We start from the raw sequence: 7,906 nt of genomic DNA, 5'->3' as shown, positions 1-7,906 counted from the left end.
AAAATATGAAGAGCTTCAAAATTGTGAAATTAATGAGGAGCATGAAACGGTCTGAAAAATACGAGAAGCATGAAGTGGTGTGGAATACCATCAAGAGCCTGAAAAGATGTGAAAAATATGAAGAGCTTCAATAAGTGTCAAAAATATGAGGAGCATGAAATGGTCTGAAAAATAGGAGGAGCATGAAACGGGGATCAAAAACATGAAGAGTCTGAAAAGGTGTGAAAAATATGAAGAGCTTCAGAAGGTGTCAAAAGTATGAGCAGCATGAAAGGTCTGAAAAATAGGACGAGCATGAAGTGGTGCTAAAACACATGAAGAGCCTGAAAAGTTGTGAAATAATGAAGAGCTTCTAAAGGTGTCAAAAATATGAGGAGGATGAAACGGTCTGAAAAAAAGGAGGAGCATGAAGTGGTGTTGAAAAACCTGAACAGCCTGAAAAGGTGTGAAAAATATGAAGAGCTTCAAAACGTGTCAAAAATATGAGGAGCATGAAACGGTCTGGAAAATAGGAGGAGCATGAAGCGGTGTTCAAAAACATGAAGAGTCTGAAAACGTGTGAAAAATATGAAGAGCTTTAAAAGGTGTCAAAACTATTAGGGGCATGAAACGGTCTGAAAAATAGGAGAAGCATGAAGCTGTGTTCAAAAACAAGAAGAGCCTGAAAAGGTGTGAAAAATATGAAGAGCTTCAAAAGGTACGAAAAATATGAGGAGCATGAAAAGGTCTGAAAAATAGAAGCAGCATGAAATGGTGTTGAAAAACATGAAGAGCCTGAAAAGGTGTGAAAAATATGAAGAGCTACAAAAATGTGAAAAATATGAAAAGCTTCAAAAGGTGTGCAATATATGAAGAGTTTCAAAAGGTGTTAAAAATTAGATGAGCATGAAACGCTCTGAAAAATAGGAGGAGCATGAAGTGGTGTTGAAAAACATGAAGTGCCTGAAAAGGTGTGAAAAATATAAAGAGCTTCAAAAGGTGTGAATTACATGAGGAGCATGAAAATGTCTAAAAAAAATGAGGAGCATAAGGCGGTGTTGAAAAACATGAAGAGCCTGAAAATGTGTGAAAAATATGAAGAGATTCAAAAGGTGTCAATAATATGAGGAGCATGAAACTGTCTGAAAAATGGGAGGAGCATGAAGCTGTGTTCAAAAACATGAAGAGCCTGAAAAGGTGTGAAATATATGAAGAGCTTCAAAAGGTGTAAAATATATGAAGAGCTTCAAAAGGTGTCAAAAATATGAGGAGCATGAAACGGTCTGGAAAATAGGAGGAGCATGAAGCGGTGTTCAAAAACATGAAGAGTCTGAAAACGTGTGAAAAATATGAAGAGCTTCAAAAGGTGTCAAAACTATTAGGGGAATGAAACGGTCTGAAAAATACGAGGAGCATGAAGTGGTGTTGAAAAACATGAAGAGCCTGAAAAGGTGTGAAAATTATGAAGACCTTCAAAAGGTGTCAAAAATATGAGGAGCATGAAACGGTCTGAAAAATAGGAGAAGCGTGAAGCTGTGTTCAAAAACATGAAGAGCCTGAAAAGGTGTGAAAAATATGAAGAGCTTCAAAAGTTGTCAAAAATATGAGGAGCATGAATAGGTCTGAAAAATAGGAGGAGCATGAAGCGGTGTTCAAAAACATGAAGAGCCTGAAAAGGTGTGAAAAATATGAAGAGCTTCAAAAGGTGTCAAAAATATGAGGAGCAAGAAATGGTCTGAAAAATAGAAGGAGCATGAAAAGGTCTTCATAAACATGAAGAGCCTGAAAATGTGTGAAAAATATGAAGAGCTTCAAAAGGTGTCAAAAATGTGAGGAGCATGAAACGTTCTGAAAAATAGGAGGAGCATGAAGCGGTGTTCAAAAACATGAAGAGCCTGAAATGGTGTGAAAAATATGAAGAGATTCAAAACGTGTCAAAAATATGAGGAGCATGAAACGGTCTGAAAAAAGGAAGAGAAAGAAAGGGTGTTGAAAATCATGAAGAGACTGAAAAGGTGTGAAAAATATGAAGAGCTTCCAAAGATGTGAAAAATATGAAGAGCTTCAAAAGGTGTCAACAATGAGATGAGCATGAAGCGGTCTGAAAAATACGAGGAACATGAAGGTGTGTTGAAAATCATGAAAAGCCTGAAAAAGTGTGAAAAATATGAAGAGCTTCAAAAGATGTGAAAAATATGAAGAGCATCAAAAGATGTCAAAATGAGATGAGCATGAAACGGTCTGAAATATAGGAGGAGCATGAAGTGGTGATGAAAAAAATGAAAAGCCTGAAAAGGTGTGAAATATATGAAGAGCTTCAAAAGGTGTCAAAAATATGAGGAGAAAGAAACGGTCTGCAAAATAGGAGGAGCATGAAATGGTGTTCAAAAACACGAAGAGCATGAAAAGCTGTGAGAAATATGAAGAGCTTCAAAAGGTGTGAAAAATATGAGGAGCATGAAATGGTCTGAAAAATAGGAGGAGCATGAAGCGGTGTTCAAAAACATGACGAGCCTGAAAAGGTGTGAAAAATATGAAGAGCTTCAAAAGGTGTGAAATAAATGAGGAGCATGAAATGGTCTGAAATATAGGAGGAGCATTAAGCGGTGTTCAAAAACATGAAGAGCCTGAAAAGGTGTTAAAAATATGAAGAGCTTCTCAAGGTGTCAAAAATATGAGGAGCATGAAACGGTCTGAAAAACAGGAGTAGCATGAAGTGGTGTTGAATAACATCAAGAGCCTGAAAATGTGTGAAAAATATGAAGAGCTTCAAAAGGTGTGAAATTCATGAGGAGCATGAAACGATCTGAAAAATATGAGAAGCAGGAAGTGGTGTGGAAAAACATGAAGAGCCTGAAAAGGTGTGAAAAATATGAAGAGCTTCAAAAGGTGTCAAAAATATGAAGAGCATGAAACGGTCTGAAATTTTGGAGGATCATGAGCGGTGTTCAAAAACATGAAGTGCCTGAAAATGTGTGAAAAATATGAAGAGCTTCAAATGGTGTCAAAAATATGAGAAGCATGAAACGGTCTGAAAGATAGGAGGAGCATGAAACGGTTATCAGAAACATGAAGAGCCTGAAAAGTTGTGAAAAATATGAATAGCTTCAAAAGGTGTGAAATTCATGAGGAGCATGAAACCTTTCTGAAAAATAGGAGAAGCATGAAGTGGTGTGGAAAAACATGAAGAGACTGAAAAGGTGTGAAAAATATGAAGAGCTTCAAAAGGTGTTAAAAATATGAAGAGCATGAAACGGTCTGAAAATTTGGAGGATCATGAGCGGTGTTCAAAAACATGAAGAGCCTGAAAAGGTGTGAAAAATATGAAGGGCTTCAAATGGTGTCAAAAATATGAGAAGAATGAAACGGTCTGAAAGATAGATGTGGCATGAAATGGTGTTGAAAAACATGAAGAGCCTGAAAAGGTGTGAAAAATATGAAGAGCTTCAAAAGGTGTGAAATACATGAGGACCATGAAACGGGCTGAAAAATAGAAGCAAGAAGTGGTGTGGAAAAACATGAAGAGCCTGAAAAGGTGTGAAAAATATGAAGAGCTTCAAAAGGAGTGAAATATATTAGGAGCATGAAACTCTCTGAAAAGTAGGAGGAGCATGAAACGGTGATCAAAAACATGAAGAGCCTAAAAAGTTGTGAAAAATATGAAAAGCTTCAAAAGGTGTCAAAAATGCGATGAGCATGAAACGGTCTTAAAAATAGGAGGATCATGAAACGATGTTGAAAAACAAGAAGTGCCTGAAAAGGTGTGAAAAATATGAAGAGTTTCAAAAGGTGTCAAAAATATGAGGAGCATGAAACGGTCTGAAAAATAGGAGGAGCATGAAGCTGTGTTTAAAAATATGAAGTGCCTGAAAAGGTGTGAAAAATATGAATAGCTTGAAAAGGTGTCGAAAATATGAAGAGCATGAAACGGTCTGAAATTTTGGAGGATCATGATCGGTGTTCAAAAACATGAAGAGCCTGAAAATGTGTGAAAAATATGAAGAGCTTCAAATGGTGTCAAAATTATGAGAAGCATGAAACGGTGTGAAAGATAGGAGGAGCATGAAACGGTGATCAGAAACATGAAGAGCCTGAAACGTTGTGAAAAATATGAAGAGCTTCAAAAGGTGTGAAATTCATGAGAAGCATGAAAAGGTTTGAAAAATACGAGAAGCATGAAGTGGTGTGCAAAAACATGAAGAACCTCAAAAGGTGTGAAAAATATGAAGAGTTTCAAAAGGTGTCAAAAATATGAAGAGCATGAAACGGTCTGAAAAATAGGAGGAGCATGAAATGGTGATCAAAAACATGAAGAGTCTGAAAAGGTGTGAAAAATATGAAGAGCTTCAATAGGTGTGAAAAATATGAGGAGCAGTGTACGGTGTGAAAAATAGGAGAAGCCTGATGCGGTGTTCAAAAACATGAAGAGCCTGATAAGGTGTGAAAAATATAAAAAGTTTGAAAAGTTGTCAAAAATGAGATGAGCATGAAACGGTCTGAAAAATAGGAGGAGCATGAAGCGGTGTTGAAAAAAATGAAGAGCCAGAAAAGGTGTGAAAAATATGAAGAGATTCTAAAGGTTTCAAAAATGAGATGAGCATGAAACGGTCTGAAAAATAGGAGGAGCATGAAGTGGTGGTGCAAAACATGAACAGCCTGAAAATGCGTGAAAAATATGAAGAGGTTCAAAAGGTGTGAAATACATGAGGTGCATGAAACTCTCTGCAAAATAGGAGGAGCATGAAGCGGTGTTCAAAAACATGAAGAGCCTGAAATGTTGTGAAAAATTTTAAAAGCTTCAAAAGGTGTCAAAAATGAGATGAGCATGAAACTGTCTGAAAAATAGGAGGACCATGAAGTGGTGTTGAAAAACATGAAGAGCCTGAAAAGGAGTGAAAAATATGAAGAGCTTCAATAAGTGTCAAAAATATGAGGAGCATGAAATGGTCTGAAAAATAGGAGGAGCATGAAACGGGGATCAAAAACATGAAGAGTCTGAAAAGGTGTGAAAAATATGAAGAGCTTCAGAAGGTGTCAAAAGTATGAGCAGCATGAAAGGTCTGAAAAATAGGACGAGCATGAAGTGGTGCTAAAACACATGAAGAGCCTGAAAAGTTGTGAAATAATGAAGAGCTTCTAAAGGTGTCAAAAATATGAGGAGGATGAAACGGTCTGAAAAAAAGGAGGAGCATGAAGTGGTGTTGAAAAACCTGAACAGCCTGAAAAGGTGTGAAAAATATGAAGAGCTTCAAAACGTGTCAAAAATATGAGGAGCATGAAACGGTCTGGAAAATAGGAGGAGCATGAAGCGGTGTTCAAAAACATGAAGAGTCTGAATACGTGTGAAAAATATGAAGAGCTTTAAAAGGTGTCAAAACTATTAGGGGCATGAAACGGTCTGAAAAATAGGAGAAGCATGAAGCTGTGTTCAAAAACATGAAGAGCCTGAAAAGGTGTGAAAAATATGAAGAGCTTCAAAAGGTACGAAAAATATGAGGAGCATGAAAAGGTCTGAAAAATAGAAGCAGCATGAAATGGTGTTGAAAAACATGAAGAGCCTGAAAAGGTGTGAAAAATATGAAGAGCTACAAAAATGTGAAAAATATGAAAAGCTTCAAAAGGTGTGAAATATATGAAGAGTTTCAAAAGGTGTTAAAAATTAGATGAGCATGAAACGGTCTGAAAAATAGGAGGAGCATGAAGTGGTGTTGAAAAACATGAAGTGCCTGAAAAGGTGTGAAAAATATAAAGAGCTTCAAAAGGTGTGAATTACATGAGGAGCATGAAAATGTCTAAAAAAAATGAGGAGCATAAGGCGGTGTTGAAAAACATGAAGAGCCTGAAAATGTGTGAAAAATATGAAGAGATTCAAAAGGTGTCAATAATATGAGGAGCATGAAACTGTCTGAAAAATGGGAGGAGCATGAAGCTGTGTTCAAAAACATGAAGAGCCTGAAAAGGTGTGAAATATATGAAGAGCTTCAAAAGGTTTAAAATATATGAAGAGCTTCAAAAGGTGTCAAAAATATGAGGAGCATGAAACGGTCTGGAAAATAGGAGGAGCATGAAGCGGTGTTCAAAAACATGAAGAGTCTGAAAACGTGTGAAAAATATGAAGAGCTTCAAAAGGTGTCAAAACTATTAGGGGAATGAAACGGTCTGAAAAATACGAGGAGCATGAAGTGGTGTTGAAAAACATGAAGAGCCTGAAAAGGTGTGAAAATTATGAAGACCTTCAAAAGGTGTCAAAAATATGAGGAGCATGAAACGGTCTGAAAAATAGGAGAAGCGTGAAGCTGTGTTCAAAAACATGAAGAGCCTGAAAAGGTGTGAAAAATATGAAGAGCTTCAAAATTTGTCAAAAATATGAGGAGCATGAATAGGTCTGAAAAATAGGAGGAGCATGAAGCGGTGTTCAAAAACATGACGAGCCTGAAAAGGTGTGAAAAATATTAAGAGCTTCAAAAGGTGTCAAAAATGTGAGGAGCATGAAACGGTCTGAAAAATAGGAGGAGCATGAAGCGGTGTTCAAAAACATGAAGAGCCTGAAATGGTGTGAAAAATATGAAGAGATTCAAAACGTGTCAAAAATATGAGGAGCATGAAACGGTCTGAAAAAAGGAAGAGAAAGAAAGGGTGTTGAAAATCATGAAGAGACTGAAAAGGTGTGAAAAATATGAAGAGCTTCCAAAGATGTGAAAAATATGAAGAGCTTCAAAAGGTGTCAACAATGAGATGAGCATGAAGCGGTCTGAAAAATACGAGGAACATGAAGGTGTGTTGAAAATCATGAAAAGCCTGAAAAAGTGTGAAAAATATGAAGAGCTTCAAAAGATGTGAAAAATATGAAGAGCATCAAAAGATGTCAAAATGAGATGAGCATGAAACGGTCTGAAATATAGGAGGAGCATGAAGTGGTGATGAAAAAAATGAAAAGCCTGAAAAGGTGTGAAATATATGAAGAGCTTCAAAAGGTGTCAAAAATATGAGGAGAAAGAAACGGTCTGCAAAATAGGAGGAGCATGAAATGGTGTTCAAAAACACGAAGAGCATGAAAAGCTGTGAGAAATATGAAGAGCTTCAAAAGGTGTGAAAAATATGAGGAGCATGAAATGGTCTGAAAAATAGGAGGAGCATGAAGCGGTGTTCAAAAACATGACGAGCCTGAAAAGGTGTGAAAAATATGAAGAGCTTCAAAAGGTGTGAAATAAATGAGGAGCATGAAATGGTCTGAAATATAGGAGGAGCATTAAGCGGTGTTCAAAAACATGAAGAGCCTGAAAAGGTGTTAAAAATATGAAGAGCTTCTCAAGGTGTCAAAAATATGAGGAGCATGAAACGGTCTGAAAAACAGGAGTAGCATGAAGTGGTGTTGAATAACATCAAGAGCCTGAAAATGTGTGAAAAATATGAAGAGCTTCAAAAGGTGTGAAATTCATGAGGAGCATGAAACGATCTGAAAAATATGAGAAGCAGGAAGTGGTGTGGAAAAACATGAAGAGCCTGAAAAGGTGTGAAAAATATGAAGAGCTTCAAAAGGTGTCAAAAATATGAAGAGCATGAAACGGTCTGAAATTTTGGAGGATCATGAGCGGTGTTCAAAAACATGAAGTGCCTGAAAATGTGTGAAAAATATGAAGAGCTTCAAATGGTGTCAAAAATATGAGAAGCATGAAACGGTCTGAAAGATAGGAGGAGCATGAAACGGTTATCAGAAACAAGAAGAGCCTGAAAAGTTGTGAAAAATATGAATAGCTTCAAAAGGTGTGAAATTCATGAGGAGCATGAAACCTTTCTGAAAAATAGGAGAAGCATGAAGTGGTGTGGAAAAACATGAAGAGACTGAAAAGGTGTGAAAAATATGAAGAGCTTCAAAAGGTGTTAAAAATATGAAGAGCATGAAACGGTCTGAAAATTTGCAGGATCA

This window comes from Dama dama, unplaced genomic scaffold (genome assembly GCF_033118175.1).
Source record: "Dama dama isolate Ldn47 unplaced genomic scaffold, ASM3311817v1 ptg000088l, whole genome shotgun sequence".
Classification (NCBI taxonomy): domain Eukaryota; kingdom Metazoa; phylum Chordata; class Mammalia; order Artiodactyla; family Cervidae; genus Dama; species Dama dama.
This window is presented reverse-complemented; position numbering follows the sequence as displayed.